Raw genomic sequence first — 17,653 nt, 5'->3', positions numbered from 1 at the left:
TGAGGAAGTCAAGGATCCCTAACCAGAACCCACCCCAAAAATAAAAGAGTACCATGTACAGTAAGAAACTAAAAAGGCAAAACACAAACTAGCCAACCTATTATACATTTTCCAAAGGCTACTTAGGTAAATATTCCTAGTGGTATCCTTTGTTTTATTTGGTAATAAAAAACTAACTCCTAGAGATTACTGTTTTTCCCAGCAGGCACTACACAGAGAGGGCCTCACTTGGTGGGGGGGCCTGACTAATCAGGGTTCACAGAGGAATTAGAGAAGTAAAGTAGTCTGCCTAAAGCAACCCAAGCAGGACGGCATTGGGATCCAAACACATACAACTCCATTGCCCTGATCTTCCCACCTCCCTGCTCTCCCAACCTCCCAGCATCGGAAGCAGAGCTACTTAATTCTGAGCACAGAAACAGCGTGTCATTAATGGCATGATAAAAATAAGAAGCCTTGGTGTCGAACCTCAGAGAAATGTCAAGGATTTTTTAAATTATCATTTTAAATTAGACTCAATTCTAATTTTAAGGTCAGGGATTTAAGTGAATGATTCAAGAAAATCATTAAATTGTAATTTTGGAAAAAAACAATTAATTTTGCCAAGGCAGGGGCAGATTCTCATGATAAAGGAGTGAGCCGGGTGAAATGAACTTTTGTTGTCAAAGGAACGTTGGTGAAACCCAGATTGACCTTGACAAAGAGTCTCTAAACATATCTAATGTTTGTTATAACATTATAATCTAAGTATCAACACATTCCCTTTAAAGTTCTTCCAGATAGCCTATTTAGAAAGACATGTTTTCAAAAGAAAGCAAAAAAACTCACTGTACAGCCAAGCTGTAAACAACCACATATTGGTCCAATCTACCATGGAAATACTAGAAATACTTCTGAAAATCATTCATTTCTGTAGTTGTGAAAACATTTCATCCACAAAAACTGTTTCTAAGGATCCAGCATCTTTGAAGACATTTTTTCATTTCTTTTAAATTTCTCAGATTTTAAAATAAGTCCCAGGTCTCTTCAAAAATCATAGTTCAGGGATAATGTTCCACACCTTCATGCCGCCTTCTTTTTACTATGATTCTTAATTATAAACACTTTGCTTAGCTACTCCTGTCTTTGTCACATAGCCTTCAGCCTCCATTCAGCTCAGAAGGGTTCAGGCATAAGAAAGTTGTGAAATGTCTTGGAAGATTATAGGGCGTGAAGTTAAAAGAAACAGGAGTTGGGATTTGAATCAAAGTTCCTTAATAGTAAAATCAACAAAGATTCTCCATGGAGGAAAGACTGCTCGGTTCCATGAGCTTCATGAACATCGTAGGCACATGATGAATATTTACCATTGAAAGGATTTCTTATTAATAAGATACTTGTCTCTAACTACTGACGTTCACTTTTTGTGGCAGTTACAGGTTCACAGAAAAACTAAGCCCAAAGTCCAGAGTTCCTCATGAATCTGTCTCCTCTCAAGTGGTGTCCCCTTAAAAGTAGGTGTCTCTCTCACCTACTTTTTGACATCCTGTACCACCAAGATCTATTTGTTACAGTCCCGTCACAGTTAGGTCAATGTCCCACATTGTCCTAGTCTAAAGTAGGGTTTACTTGTGTCACACATTGTCTGGGCTCAACAATTATGTTTGTCATGTTCCACCCTTGAAGGACAGTAGAGAACATGGTGAGTGCCCTGCCAGTTCACAGTGCACCATTGGTGCATCCCTAACCATTAGAAATTGCTGGTCTTTTAACTCATAGTTTTGCCCTTCTCAAGATTATCACATAGGACCACACTGTCTCTACTCTCTCTAGTTTGGCTTCTTACACTAGGAAATATACTTATAACTTCTCAAGTGTCTTTTCGTGGCTGAAGAACTCATCTCGTTTTAGCACTGAATAATTTTCCAGCTTATTTAGAGGAAATATTTTATAATATACGGCAATAGCTTTTATTATGCAACATAATGATTGTTGAAATGACATTTCAACATTCTTAGCTTGACTATGTCTCAGCTCTGGTTTTGGGATCATGGAGACCTACCGACTTCTCATTATTTAACAGCTCAAAGGGGCTATTAAAATACATTTGAGAGGTTGGCTGAGGCGCATTCAAATATCACACCCACGAAGCCGTCGGCTTGCAATTACTCAAGTGCTAACGTGACTTGAACACACATCTTCTCATAGAGACCATGACTAAGAGAATTTCCAGACAAATTAATGTTTCTTTTCTCACCTCAAAAGACCAACACATTGTCAAACCCATCCCTTCCAATTAAAAAGGGAGCTATGAAGTGTCAACTTTAATGGTCTTTGATGTAGTCCCAAATCCAACTGTGGATATCCTTAAGTAGCACCAAGCCCAGATTTTGAGCCTGCAATGACAGCCGTCTGTCTCTGAACTTCTGAGCCAAGAATGACTGAACACCAGTGAAGGATTAATCCCTTCCAGAGTGCAAGACAGAAAGTTCGTGTATCAAATGGAGTGAAGCATGCGGTTCACATTGTCACTTCCCCCGTGACATTTTTCTCGTACCATTGGGGGCCAATCCATAATAATATATAATACATTATACGATAAGTTCTTATTTGACCCACAGGTTGAGAACTAATGAATTTGAACCAATTTCAATCTTTAGACCTAGTTCTATACCCCACAATATCAGACTAAGATGAGCTAAAGGTAAGAAATACAGGGTTTGTTTTATACGAATTAACCAAAGTGCTTTCACGTTCCCGTTTGCTTCTAAAACAAGTTTCATATATATCAACATCTAATTTCCTTACATTGTTTGAACTTCCAGATTTCTCTAATATATAATATATTACAATATTACATTAATGTAGTCTAGATTCCTTGGACAGGAAAGTTTCTTCTAGCATCGATATTCCTAGGGAATGAAGCTTACTTTTATTCTTGCCATTTTCAGCTGTTTTACAGTCATCAACAGCTTCCACTCGTTAGACTACTAGAACATGTGCAGGGTTCTAGCTGAGTAGGTCATAAACCAAATGTTTAGATTCTTTCTATTTCAGAAGTGGGCTTCTGGAACAAATAATAAGTCATTATTGTCCAATTAAAGAGGTTGGATGGAATGCCATTATGTGACAGAAAAGGAATTTCCTGTGATGGAGCTTTCTTGTTGTTCAACCATTTTCAGCATTAGTCCTTCTCTTAGCCTCATTTTTATTCTCTTTTAATAAACAAACAAGAGAAGCCGGGCGGTGGTGGCACACGCCTTTAATCCCAGCACTTGGGAGGCAGAGGCAGGAGGATCTCTAAGTTCAAGGCCAGCCTGATCTACAAAGTGAGTTCTAGGTCAGTCAAGGCTGTTACACAGAGAAACCACGTCAAAGAAAGAAAGGAAGGAAGAGAGAGAGAGAGAGAGAGAGAGAGAGAGAGAGAGAGAGGGAGTGAGGAAGGAAGGAAGGAAGGAAGGAAGGAAGGAAGGAAGGAAGGAAGGAAGGAAGGAAGGAAGGAAGGAAAAGAAAGACAGGGAGAGAAGGAGAGAGGAAGGAAGAATCTTACTTGATAAAAAATATACCTTGTCAAAAATTCTCCTCTACTAAATAAGAAATACTGAAAGTCAGGGTTAAATAAAGGCAAAATAAATAAATAAATAAATAAATAAATAAATAAATAAATAAATAAATAAATAAATAGAAAATATTTGGGTAAAAATTATACATGAAAGTGTGATATTGGACTGTGGAGATGCCTCAGCCAGTAAAGTATTTGCCATATGAACATGAAGGCCTAAATGGTATCAATAACGGCCACACAAAAACCTCAGCATAGTGATACGCACTTGTAATTCCAGCTCTGGGGAGACTGAGACAGGGGGATCTCTGGACAGCCCATCTAGCGGAACCCATAAAGTCCAGGTTGAGTGAGAGAGCCTGCCTCAAACACTAACGTGAAGAGTGATCGAAAATGACATTCAGTGTTGACCCCTGGCACTCATGACGCAAACATAAACATCCATGTTCATTCATTCACTCCACACAGTACAAAAATGCAATGTCACTGGAATTTATAGGGTGGAATTTTTTCTTGAGTAAAAGCTAGCTGTAAGTTTGCTGGCCTCATTTCTACAGAACAGTTTTTGTCATGTTTATCAGAAAATCACCAGAAATAAGCTTTTTTCCCCAAACATTACAACCTTTGGTAGCGTCTTCTCAGAAAAGGATTTTAGTGGCAAATGGTCAGTCTTAAGTACAGATTAACCAACACCAAAGGTGAACCTGAGGTCAATATCTCCAGGTCCTAGAAGATTCCCCTCCTACAGCATATTCTCTTTTCTAATTTTCTGACTTATAAGGAAAAAGTAGATCAACAGCTCTGAGAATTTAGACAACAGAAAGTGCAAGAAAACAGAAAAAAAAAAAGCCACATTATTGAACCAAACAAGTTAGTTTTTTTCACTTATATACTGTTTCAGCCTTTATCAATATTGTTGCCAAACAGTGATTTTAGTCAAAAAAAAAAAAAAAAAGAGCCAAAGGTCAAAAGTTGTATCCTTCTACTCTCGTCTGTGTATACGTTAATGATTTCATTTTGTTTTATTTGTTATTGGTTTATGCATGCGCATGTACTCCATAACCCGTGAGCAGAGGCCGGAAGACATCTTTGTCGAGTCAGGTTCTCTCCTTCCACCTGCTCACGAGTTCCAAGTACAAGACTCGGGTCTCCAGGCTCGTACAGAACGCACCTTCAACTGTCGAGCCATCATCGCTGGATGTCCCCATTACGAACGAAAGATAATCAAGAATAATAAGAGAAACATCCACTGACACTCGAAGAATTTGGAGCCACCTATGGCTTTTCACTTCTGTGAAAGGGACTTGGCTCAGAAAGCTCTCTATCGCCGCGAAAATAAATGAGCGGATTGTGCGTAATACTGCAGACGTCCAAGTTCCCGGTGCACCGAGAGGGATCTGCTTTCCGGCTCCCAGCTGACTGAATTAAGACACGAACTGCAGGGAATACTTTCAAAATAACTCTGTTCGGTATAGTTGCTTTTGGGGGAAGAATCCAAAGTGCGCTGGGTCCCAGGGGCCGTTCTGCTACACTGAGTGGCCTTTGGATTGACATCCACACTAGTCTATTTTAAAACAAGCCATAACTCAAATCCCAGCACAGCTCTGCTCGCCAGAGTATTTTATCATAGAGCAGATCAAGAATGTGGCTTGAAATTGGCTTATGGTATATTAGAGTTTCATAAGGTTGGACATTAAAAAAAAAATCTGTGAATGAAATGTGCCTCCTATCAGGAGTCAATGTATCTGTTGAGGTGTAGAATATAGTCACTGCCGACAAGTGGGCAAATACTCTAGTCCCAAAGTCCAGTCCACACCTACTAGGTGTAAAAGAAGTACACAGTTAAGGGAAAATGGGGGCTCAGATAAAATTGTAATTTCATAGATGCAACAATTAATATTGCTTGGGAACCATTTGACTTTGAACATGATACAAGGCTTGCCAAAGAAACCCTATCTCTAATTTCTGCATTAATATAGAAAATAAATGTATTTCTGTGGAGAAAATGATATTTCCTAAAGGTTATGAATCATCTATATACTCTAGAAACTTAAAATTTATCATTTGTATTTTTAGTTGTGACTCTCACCTTCTGTATCTGCCAGTAGAAAGTTTGTTCCACCTTGACCGATATTTCTTGTAGTATAATTCTACCTTCTTTCTTGCTCCATTTAATAAAATACATGCATCTTCATCCTCACAATTTTAGAATAACAGATAGGCACAATTAGCTTGCTTCCATTATTCACTGGTACTTCTTCCAAGAAATAGTGCCTATCAAAACTTAAATCCTCTTACTGAGCTCATCAGTCACTTTCCACAGCCATGAAGGTAACACAGCCTTAAGTTGTGGAGTCCCATGATAGCATGGCTATATGGAGCTGTTTCAAGCTCTCGAGATGTATCCACATTTCCATCCTTTTACAGACAACATAGGAGCCATATAAAACTGGAAAGAAAATAAAGAGTATCCCCTGCATGGGTATCTATACTAGCAGAGACACTCATTAATAGCAGAGGGAATCCAATAAAAGTAATTAGCCTTTTAAAGGGATGGTCATATCCTAAAACATAGTGTGATTTTTACCCAGCCTCACCTCCTGTTACTTGGGCATCCTTGCACTAAGGCTGAAAACACACAAACCTCCAGGGAAGGAAAATGAAGTTAGAGTCTCGATGTCTAAAAGCCACTTACTCTAGTTAGCTGTTTTAAGGGTGATTAAAAAAAAGATTTTGGTGGCAAAAGGAAGAGGATTACTTTGTTTTCAATCACGCAACTTCTTTTTGTCTCTCAGTCTTTTCCGGATTTTCCTACCTTTTAAATGCTATTAAGTCATTGTTTCTCCATTAATAGTTGCACAAAAAGAAATTACACTGACAGTAAAGCAGCAAGTCCCAAGAGACGGAGACAGCAGAGTCCTGCAACCCAACCAGCATGTCTGCCTGCCTCCAAGCTTGAACTCAGGAAGTCGAGTCTGTTTCTTCTCCTTCACTTAACAGAGAGGTAAACACACTGTCAACACCCAATTCATAAACAGCGATGCGCGGTCCTGAGAGGCAATTTGTGGTCCTCCTCTGGACATCCTTCCCTTTGGCATGACTTTCTTTACAATGATAGTTCTGGCTGTTACTCCTCACAAAATGATGGAAAATGTCTGACCTGCACTCAAATGAGGGCCAGGGAAAACGACAGAAGAAGCCACCACTGCCCCAGGAGGAGAGCCTTGAGGAGAACAACTTCTCACTGCTTGTCACAGACACTAAAACCATGCATAATTTTGATAAAAGCTTGAGAGTTGCATCAAGAAGGATTGATGGCCTCTTACATCCAAGTCAATCTCTCCAAGGGATTGGATGCTCCTTGGAAAAGTAGACTTTGTAGTGATCAGTATGGAGTGTGGTGTTTCACGATATCTGTTCTCTAGCTGCATTTTCTTAAACTGGGTTTCCCGTTCTCTGAAATCTGCTTTAAGCACCGTGAGATGGTTTTGGTAGTGTCGTCTGAGTTCAGTGAGAAGACTAAACGAAGACGCAGCTTCATTCACCCCTGCACTCTTGTTAACTGAGAAAGGCGGCATAAAATGTCTATTTGGGGCAATTGACTCTAAACACCATATTGCCGCCTACCCGAGTAGTCACTTCCTGTCACAGAGGGAGAAAACACAGCAGGAAGCCCGGGAGCAAGGAAATGAGGAAGGGTTGGAAAGCAGTGCCACACAAGAAGCCTTGCAGCTCCTGACAGAGTCTGTGTGGTCACCGTGCTTTCTGGCACCCTTCCAGTTTCTCACTCCATGCCCTTCAGTTGCTTGACTTCCTGACAATAGCTTCGCATCTTCTTTAAGACTGCTCTGAGTGAACTTCCCTTAACCACATTTTCAAAATGCCTTTTGAAGTAAAATGCGGTGCATTCAGTTCCAACAGGACACGGACCACAAGGGTATCACTGATGGTTGACGTGTCGGTGCAGGTGTGAGACTGTACCTGCCTGACAGCATCAGCCATGAGCCTGTGAACTGTGAAGCTGTGTTGAGGATGGACATCCACCCCTTAGGAAGTGTACAGCAAATGCTAGCTGCTACAATGTCAGAGACGTAAAGACTGTGATGTCGACAAATTTGGGATTAGAGGTCACCAAAGGTGACACTCAAGCCGATTATGTAAGGATGCAAATAATTTCACAATAAGAAAAACAATCAAGGCAGGGAACAATGAAGAAGCAAAGACACTGATATTAAATTGCATATTTCCATATTACCTAACACAGAGAGTTGCAGAATTATGATGGGGTTCTAATAAAATAAGTACAAATACATCATGATGAGGAATGGAAACTGAGCACCATTCAAATGTCAAAGAGTAATCTTCTTAAATTAGAAAGATCAAAATATTAGAGTGTGAAAATATTGAGAACAGAAGGAAAACAATGAGGTCAGCTGAAGTGCTGTTGCTATGGCCCGAGCATCCCCTTAACTACGTGATGTTTCTTACATCAAGAGGAACAGAAAGTTGATTTCTGCATTTGAGAACCAGATGTTTAAAATACCTAGGCTTACCCAAAGGCCATTTTATTCATGAATTTCTACATCTAAAACACATGTTCCACTCTTTAACACCCAGTTCAAGATACCCAGGGGGAAGAAACCATTCAAAAGTGGGCTTCCTATATCCAGGCCCAACTAATAGATAACAGATCTGCCTTAATGCTCCATATCCAGGATTTACCAGAAGTTCCTTAAGCCACACCTGGCATATCAAAGACTGGTACAGAAGGATACTTTCTTCTTTTATTATTTATCCTTTGCTTTTTTCCCAGGATGGCTTTTAAGGCAACGTACCCTGAGGTATAAATGAATACAGCCTACAATTCTCTTGAGAAATAAAGAACTACCACAAAGAAAGCAACTCTAAGTTATAGACCCATCCTAGATTCCTGGAGTCAGGAAGTCGTCCTCTGGGAAACACACAGATTTACCTTTTGTTCTTTATAATGAGGAATAGCAAAAGAATAAAGTAAAAGATTAGACTGAAGGAGATTTGAGCTCGGCTAAACAAAGATGAAAAAGACCAGGATATGGTCCTGTGACCAGGGATGGAGCGGAAGGCAGGAAGCAATCCAGTGAGCACAAGGGAGAGATGAAAAAAAAAAAAAAAAAAAAAAAAAAAAAAAAAAAAAGCAATCTTTTTTAAAAACTAAATAATAATAGAAAAAGAAAAAGGCACACATGAAATATAAAATGAATTAAATCCAAATTCCCTCATTTAAATAGAAGCTGAGGTTCTGGCTGTAAAATGCTTTGAATGGTGTAGGGTAAGTAGTAAAAAATATAACTCAAAAAAATCCATGTACAAAGTGTTGAGGTTATATGACCTGATTTCAATATTGATTAGTAAGCTATTATACTAGAAGGCATACAATGTTATGTGTCCTAGAAGTTAAGTATAAAAGTTAAACAGAAAGAAGTTCATACTGTCATCCATGCATATGTGATCAATGGATATTTTTAATTTAATTTTTTGTGTCAGTGTCTTGCCTGCATGTATGCCTGTACATAATGTGTCTATAGTTTCTGCAGATAGTAGAAGAGGGTGTCAAGTCTTCTGGGACTGGAGTTACAGACGGTTGTGAGTTGACTGCTGGGTATTAAACCCATATCCTCTAGAAGAGCACTAAGGGCTCTTATCTGGTGAGTCATTGGTCCTAAATCTCAACTGATTTTTGAGAAAATTGCAAAGGCAATGCAATTGGGGAAAGTATAACAATTTTAGTAAATGGTGCTTGAACAGATAGATAGACAGACAGATAATAGATGATAGATAGATAGATAGATAGATAGATAGATAGATAATAGATAGATTACAAAGAATTATCAATTCATGCCTTGAACATGTAATTTTTAATTCAAATATAAGTATCAACTTAATTATAAAATCTATAGAAAGTATCATAATAGCAATGTCTCTGGTCCTGACTTAAAAATTCCTGAAACACAACTCTGAAATCAACTTTTGTAGAAGAAAACTTGGTAAGTTATTTTTTTTTACAGATTAAGAGCCTTACTATTTAAAAGAAATTCTTAATATGAGGACTTGAACAAAACCATACAAAAATGTTTTATAGTCATGTCTTATAAAGGACTTATATAGAGAATATCAGTGGCTGTTGCTCTGTTCTCAGCAGTCATATAATTCAAAGACAGCACAATAATATACAATATCCAGACTCTGTGTATTTTCCATTTTTTACATGGCTTTATTTTAAACTCTATTTCTTTTATTTTTATTTTTTATTTTTGGCTTTTTGTGTATCTTTGGCTGTCCTGGAACTCATTCTGTACACCAGGCTATACTTGAACTCACAGAGATCTGTGTGCCTCTGCCTCCCAAGTGTTGGGATTAAAGGTGGTACCACACCCAACTATTCTCTTTCTTTTTTTTTATTTTAAGGACTTTATTCTTTTTTTTTCTCTTCCAAGTCTACATATATTTTAAAATGTACTGTAAACTGTTTAGAAGTTTCTTTTGTCTGAATCTGTCCTATTGTGCATCTATAATCCTTTTTTGACCAGGACCACTTCTTAGAGTAGTAACTGCTTCTTGAAATGCCAAGACATTTTAAGTACCCTGCCTGCTTGCTCCACCCAGTCCAAGATGGCGAAAGTCCATTCACTGACTCTCAGACTGCCAGGTAGGAGCCACGCTTATCACCTCAATTCTGGTAACCGGTTGGCCCATTCTGTTGTCAAGTAACTTGCAGCACACTTCCCACAAACCCCATTCAAGTGCTTGACCTCCTGAAAAAAACAGAGTTTGCACTAGTAGCAAGGTCCAGAAATTTGCTGCTTCAAAACCACGTGGCTTTTTTTCTGCTACCACTGAATCAGGAAAACCTCTCAAGAGAACTGCGGTGTTGAGCCATGCTTAACTCCGTTCTTTTGTGTCTAGAGTTCCTTTTTAAACTCTCTCAGGTTTTAAGTGGATTTAGTTGTCCACATTGGCGTCATTTGTTGACTGACATTTCTTTCCCATCAGGTCCTGCAGTCATTCAGTCCCAAAGAAATTCACAGAGGTCTACATTAATCATAAACTGGTTGGCCTATTAGCTCCGGCTTCTTATTAATTCTTACATATTAACCCACAATTCTTGTCTGTGGTATCCATGTGGCTTGGTACCTTTCATCAGCAAGGCATTCTCATCCACATCCTCTACATTTGGGTAACAATTGCGTCTTTCCTCCTGTTCTCTTCACCCCTCCTCTACTTCCTGCCTAGTCGCCCTGCCTACAGTTCCTATTTGGCTACTGGCCAACCAGCATTTTATTAAAAATAATACAAGTGACAGGATAAAAGACCATTGTCCCACAGCACACCTACTGGACCTGCCCTGGAATGTACTCCTAGGTCTTTACACAAGAGAAATTGAAGACTGTAAAAAAAATTCTCAAAGCAGTTTCATAGGCAGAAACTGACAGAGCCTACAGGGGACTGATAAAAACTTGTTACATATCTATGAAACAGGATGCTTATCTAGCTGTGGGAAAAAATGAACTGCTTATGCATATAACATGAACAAATTTTTACAATAGCTATGCTGAGAAAGAATACAGTAAATATGTCATATTGCTTCATTTATGGATAATTCTAGAACATCAAACTAATTAAAGTGATAGCAGATCAATGGTTTCCTAAGGACAGACAGGAGACTTAAGGCCGGAAGAGAAGATTCACTCATATCATAATAATGAATGTATTGGATACTAACTGTGCTGTTGACATAAAGCATAGCTTCTTACTAAATATACTGACTATTTCATACATGTGTGATTGATTGCATATCAATTATACCTCAGTAAAACTACATAAAACTTTTTAAAACACAACAGCATAACACTGTAAACACATTTAAGTGGTTAATATTAAAATGTCAACTGGTTAAATTTTAAATCAAATAAAAACTGGTAAACACTTTCAACAATCTACACATATATATTGTTAGAAGAATAAAAAATTAATTTTGAAAACATTGTAACAGATTTTTTTTGCATTTTAAAATATGTAGATACTGGAGAAGTGCCTCTGTATTTATGAACATCTGTTGCTCGTCCAGAAGACTTAGGTCTCATTCCTACAAGGTGACTCACAGTGAACATCTCAATTGTCTCAAAAATGCTTAATTAGGAAGTAGAAGCTAAAGAAAACTTGAGCAAAACAAAAACCGTAGAAATGATACAATTTTGTGGGGTTATTATTGTTATTGTTAAGGGGTGAATTATGATTTACTACATCTAAAGCAATGTAAATGAATCTATGACTAGTAATAAGCATGATAGGACAATTTGATTTCAGCTATATTTTGAAAGACATTGCTTGGAAATTCCATGCATTTTCATGTGTCCTAAGGCCAATATATTCACTAAAGCTGGTTGTTTACCAAGGAAATTACATTGCAATCAATGTGCTTATCCTTGTCAGTTGGAATAGAACAAAGAAATTATCAAGAAAGTCACTCAGGAAACATAATCGGTAGAAAAGAGGAACAAAATAACAAAACTAGGAAAAGATGACACCAAAGATATTTCAAAAAAAGAACTGTAAAAAATTGTTCTAATAAAGCAAACTGACACAATCCTAGAGAACCTAGACAACAGAGAGGACCCTAAGGGAGACATACATGGGTCTAATCTACAGGAGATGTAGAAAAAGACAAGATCTCCTGAGTAAATTGGGAGCATGGGGACCATGGGAGAGGGTAGAAGGGGAAGGGAAAGGACGGGAAGGGAGCAGAGAAAAATATATAGTTCAATAAAAACAATAAAAAAATAAAAACTAAAATGTTTCATTCTATTATTTTTATTTACTATATCTCCAAAATGTCTTTCAAATTAGACCAGATCAGGATAAACCCAGCTTTTCTATAACTACTGAAGTTGAGCAAGCCTCAAATATCCTAATAGTCACTAAAATAACTTAATGCAATATGTGTCTCAGGCATCCATCTAGTTACCAAGCTTTGGGTATCTGCTGTGTTCAATGTGCTGGCTGTATTAGGTCCTTTTTCCCTCTGGTCAGGCAAATTATTGGTCACCTGTTTCTTATCAATTAGTGTCTAACTCCTGATTAGAAGTTAAAGGAGAAGACAGAAAGTTCCTATAATGGTCACAATCTTAAGGGGAATAAAAAACAATAATAAGGGATGCTCTTTTTTATCTCCATTCTTTAGTATGTTAACTGCTAATAGTCTATAGTCAATCTGTTCAGAGAGAGAGTGGTAAGGCAAAAGTTGCATGCCATGGTAAACAGAGAAGCCTCCTCAAGGCTATGATCTCCTCAGTTTTCATTCCTTCATCGGCTGCATAATTTATTCCAGAAAATCAGTCTCGAAAACAAATGGGAAAAATTCAGAAACAGCCTCAAAATATTCTTTACTCAAAATGAGAAGAATTTTTTTAATGAAACAATATGTGGGAAGACACAATTACTATGTTCTCTATCGTTAAATTTCTTCAGGAAATAAACAGATAGCACACCCAGTTGTAGCACACTAGAGTTGACCCTGTTGTTAGGGTGCAGCTGACCCAGTCTTGAGGAAGTGAGAGCAACAGAACTAACCCCCCACCCCTCATTGCCACAAGGTAGCCTGGGTGAGGGAAAGATGTCTTCCCCACTCTGCCCTTTGCTACTTGAGAAAAATGGCCTCAAAGACATAAGAGAAAATTAGTACTGCCTCTCACCAGCTACAGCACACAAGAGAGTGGGCCCTGCACCCTGTCTTGGAACCCACGAGAGCTGACCCTGTTGTCGGGATCACATTCCTGAGCGCTTGAAAGCAGGAGAGTTGACCCCACCATTGCCTTGTATGACCCCTACAGCAATCAGGAGAGAGGGCCCTGTGCCTTGCCTGGGCCAAACAGTGGAGCTGGTCCTAGAGATATGAGTGAGGGGGACCCAGATCTGGGAGCCCTAGAGCAGAAGAGATGGCCCTGCTCCTTGTAGTAGGCTGCACTGGGTGAGCAGTAGAGGCAGTGCTAACGAGCTCACACAGGCAGTGATGATGAGGGGAAGCTAGTGAGCAGACCAACATAGCTACCACCTAGGCTTAGAACCTGAGATGGTCTATGCCAACATCCATTGAATCTATAAACTGTTGGAGCATGTGAAAGGGATGAACCCACGGATCCAAAACATCAGGATCTCCATGACATGGGACAACAACAGGCTATTCAAGAGGAGCCCCATGAGGGTCCATTATCTGGGGTGCAGCAGAAACAAGGGGCCTGGAGCCAGACTAGTGACAATGGTAATGAACACTTGCAAGTTGACCAGACTAAAAGATAAAATGTGTGTCTCAATGGACCACACTACAGCCTCCGCTACAAGATCCATCTCTTTCATTTTGTTTTTCTGTTGTTGCTGTTGTTTGTTTTTATTTTTGTTTTACTTCTTTGTTTTGTTAGGTCATTGGTTTTCCTTGTTTTCAGGAGGAGATTGTAAGGGCAGAGGTTGGATGCAAGGGGACAGGGAGATAAACGAGATAACATCATGGACTGCATGATGTGAAATCCACAAAAAACAATCAATAAAAGAGAAAGAAAAAATAGGTAGACGCAATCATTTGCTTTTGCAATCAAATAAGACAAAAAAAAACTTGCATAGAATAAAGCATTTCTCTATTGCAGTGGAAACCGGGATGGAGAATTCTTAGATATTCTAACCATAAAACACAAAGAAATCAAAGTTTGACACAGACAAACAGATTCTGTTAAAAATCAAAGATCTGGCCTCCTGCCCAATAAGTCAAGCACTGAGAATTCTGATGGAACTGTGAAGTGCAACTATATCTGCCTTTCAAAGTGCTACATCCTACACTCCTGAAGGTTTTGTTTAGTGTTTAGTGTGGCAAAGCCCACTGGAAAAATTAACTTCTAAGACTCGGTTATGAAGATGAGTTTATGACTGAATGTGTGTGTATTTTCCCAACCCCAACTAGAGAGGTTCCCTTTTCAAGAGTTATCAGCTACCTGAGCCAAAACCAGTGTTCCTCATGATGGCTAATTCTGACGGAAAACTAACTGGATTGAGAGGAACCTTAGATTAGTGAATCACATCTCCACGTGGGTCTGTGATGGTGTTTCCAGAGACAATTGACTTATGGGATGGCCACTTGAGAAGAAAGTCCCACTCTGAAAGTGGGCGAAGCATCCAATAGGCTGGCCTGAAGGGAATGCCAAAGCCATCAGAGTGTGCAAGTCCCATTCTTGCTGAGCAGAAGTGTCCATTATAGCTGCAACCTATGAACATAGTCAACCTTTTGACTTGGATTCCCAGTAGCTAGCATCCAGGGAACTTCCAGGACATCAGCTTCAGAGGCCTACAGTTCCTTGGACCTAGCAACTATTAGGTCTCTGGCTCTCCAGCATGAAAATGCTATTGTTGGCCAAGCCAGTTTCCAATCGTGTAAACTGGTCCTATAAATCCTCTATTGTAATTACAATTATGGACATATAGTCTGTTGTTACATTTCTCTAAGGATCCCTAATAGTTTTGAACTCGATTCTAAAAGGCTTGACTGTAGAAATTTTACATCCTATTTATTCCCTTAAGCTCATGTTCAAAAATGAAAATCTATTCTAAATCCACAGGCTAAGACAGAAACTACTAGATGGTTTCAGTCAATTTTATAATTACAGCTATTTTATTAGCTAATGCTGACTTCATCGCCAACCTCCATTATTCCTGACCTCAAAGGGCTCTCAAGGTATTCACAATTTTCTTTCTAGTAAAATATTGGGTACATGTGGAAATGGTAATGGATTCCTTCTTATAGGATATGGTAAAGGAACAGGTTTTTGTGTAATTAATGGATTGGGTTTACAAAGCATTGCAAACGCTGCTAAGAAATGCAGTGATCTGAAGTCTCCATCAGACTCTGGAAGAGCGGAGGGCAATCGAACTGTAGTGTGTACACAGACAGAAGACTGGGTATATTTTGGGTGCATGATCAAAGTTTAGGCAAAAGCTCAGTCACTGTCCTTGCCTATACCTACTTCAGGAAAAGGCCCAATCCCTTCTTTCCAGAAGAGCTCCTAAAGCCAGGGCATCCCCAAGTTTGGTACTCAGTGTCAACACTGATTGGTTGTAGAGCATCCAACCTTGTACTTGATGTTTTCCTAGGCTAACATAAAGCCCAGAATAAGAACAACGTGATACCCTTGCCAGCTTTCTCTAAGCCTTGAAGAGAGATTTTTGTCATTTGATGGGAGAGGGTATTTTCATGTAATCTCCCAGTCAAACAATTCCCAGAGGGCCAGAATGACTAGGGTATAGCACACTCCTGTGTTACACAGCTAATATCAGCCAGCTTTCATATCTGCCTCACACCAAGTTACAGCGACAGGCTAGCTCTCTCATTATTACACAGACAGCAGGTGTCACGTGGTTTAGAAAGTCTTGTAATGGAATTCTAGAGTCCCATTCAAGAAAATTTAGTACTGAGTCTCAAAGAACTACAGAAACAAATCAAAATTTCTATCTGTGCTTCTCTAAGAAATTTAACTGAATCAAAACCTAATATATCTATTAAACTCCTTTCTTTTTCCTCTCTAGTATACTAATTCTAAAATCATACAAGAGCCGGCCTTCCCCACACAAAGGAAGTACAGGTACTCCATTTTTCCCTCTGTCTTTGTTCCCATCAATCAACTCTATAGAGTCCTTTATCTACAATAGATGTTCTAAACAGGGCTAGGCCTGTCCCTCACAGCTGCTGAGCAGCAGTTACAGACTATGCCAGCACTGCGAGCCTATGCGTCCGCAATATTGGAATCTGTATAATCATAGCTTTAATAATAACAAGATAGATTCAGAATTCTCGCTAATGTCTGGCTTTGGACGCGTGGTGGATATACCCTCTATACTTATTTCTAAGTCTCTGTGGTTTTTGCAAATGATTGAATCAGTCACTGGAAGTCCCATGCAGGAGAGAGTAACAGTCGTCACCCCGTAATCACCTTCTCAAACTGTTCTTTTTAACACCAGCTTAGAGATCACACACAAAAAAAAAAAAGAATTTATTTGAGACCTGTTTCATTTACAGCATCTTTTGAAAAAACCACCTGAAAAGTGACTTTTTAAGGACATATGGCTATAGGAAGGTCTTTTCATGTGTGGCATGCAGAATCCAAAAAAAAAAAAAAAAAAAAAAAACATTCTCTACCTTGCATGTGTGTGTGTGTGTGTGTGTGTTGCATGTGAGTGTGTGAGTATGCACATCCATGCATGCATTTGAAGGTTAGAACAAGACATCAGGTGTCTTCTATTACCTTAAGATGTGGTCTCTTGCATAACTGGAAGCTTATCTTTGTGACTAGGCTTCCTAGGCAGCAAGTTCTTGGGACCCATCTGTCCCAACCTTTAATGCTGGGGTGACAAATCAACCTGCTGTCTCCCTGGGTGCTGGGATTCAAACTAAGGCCGTCATTCTTGCAGAACAAATGCTCTTATCCACTGAGCCACCTCCACAGCCTCCCCTCATACCAGTTTTTAACAAATTAAAGAAGTTTTATGATTTAATTGAAGATGATCACCCCTTCTAATAGTCAGGCAGGTTTGTTTAAGTTCTCATCTGTTTGGACCTACTATGACTATTCTTTGTGCTCCCTACTTTCCTTTTGGCACCCTCATTGCTTCTGTGGGAAAGGTAGATGGGTGTACTGCCTTTTCTATCAAATGGTTAAATGATACCAAGGTCCATCTTTAAAGCAAGTTATAAAGACACATCTGGCGCAAATCCCTCCCCCAGTCAGCATTTTTCTAAGATCAAAGTATGCCCTCAAGATTGCATCCTCTTCTCAAAGGTTGCATGTTGGTTAACCAGTGTGCTGCTTTAAGCCACTTTATCACATAAGAATGTCAGCTGTAGTTCTGACCACTCAGCAGGAGGCCCAGGACACTTCACGTAAGAAATAAAACTCAGAGGACACCATTAGGTCGGTCTACCTGCCTGATTTGGCACAGATATGCAGCCTTGCACAAAACTGAAGCTTTTTGACCTGCTGAAATTCTTAGGAGGCGTGGTCCTTCCCTTGAGACCCCAGAGTCGTTCCTAACGCTTATATT

This window comes from Alexandromys fortis, unplaced genomic scaffold (assembly GCF_014885135.2).
Source record: "Alexandromys fortis isolate MF-2015 unplaced genomic scaffold, M_Fortis_MF-2015_v1.1 scaffold_19, whole genome shotgun sequence".
In the NCBI taxonomy this organism is placed as follows: domain Eukaryota; kingdom Metazoa; phylum Chordata; class Mammalia; order Rodentia; family Cricetidae; genus Alexandromys; species Alexandromys fortis.
This window is presented reverse-complemented; position numbering follows the sequence as displayed.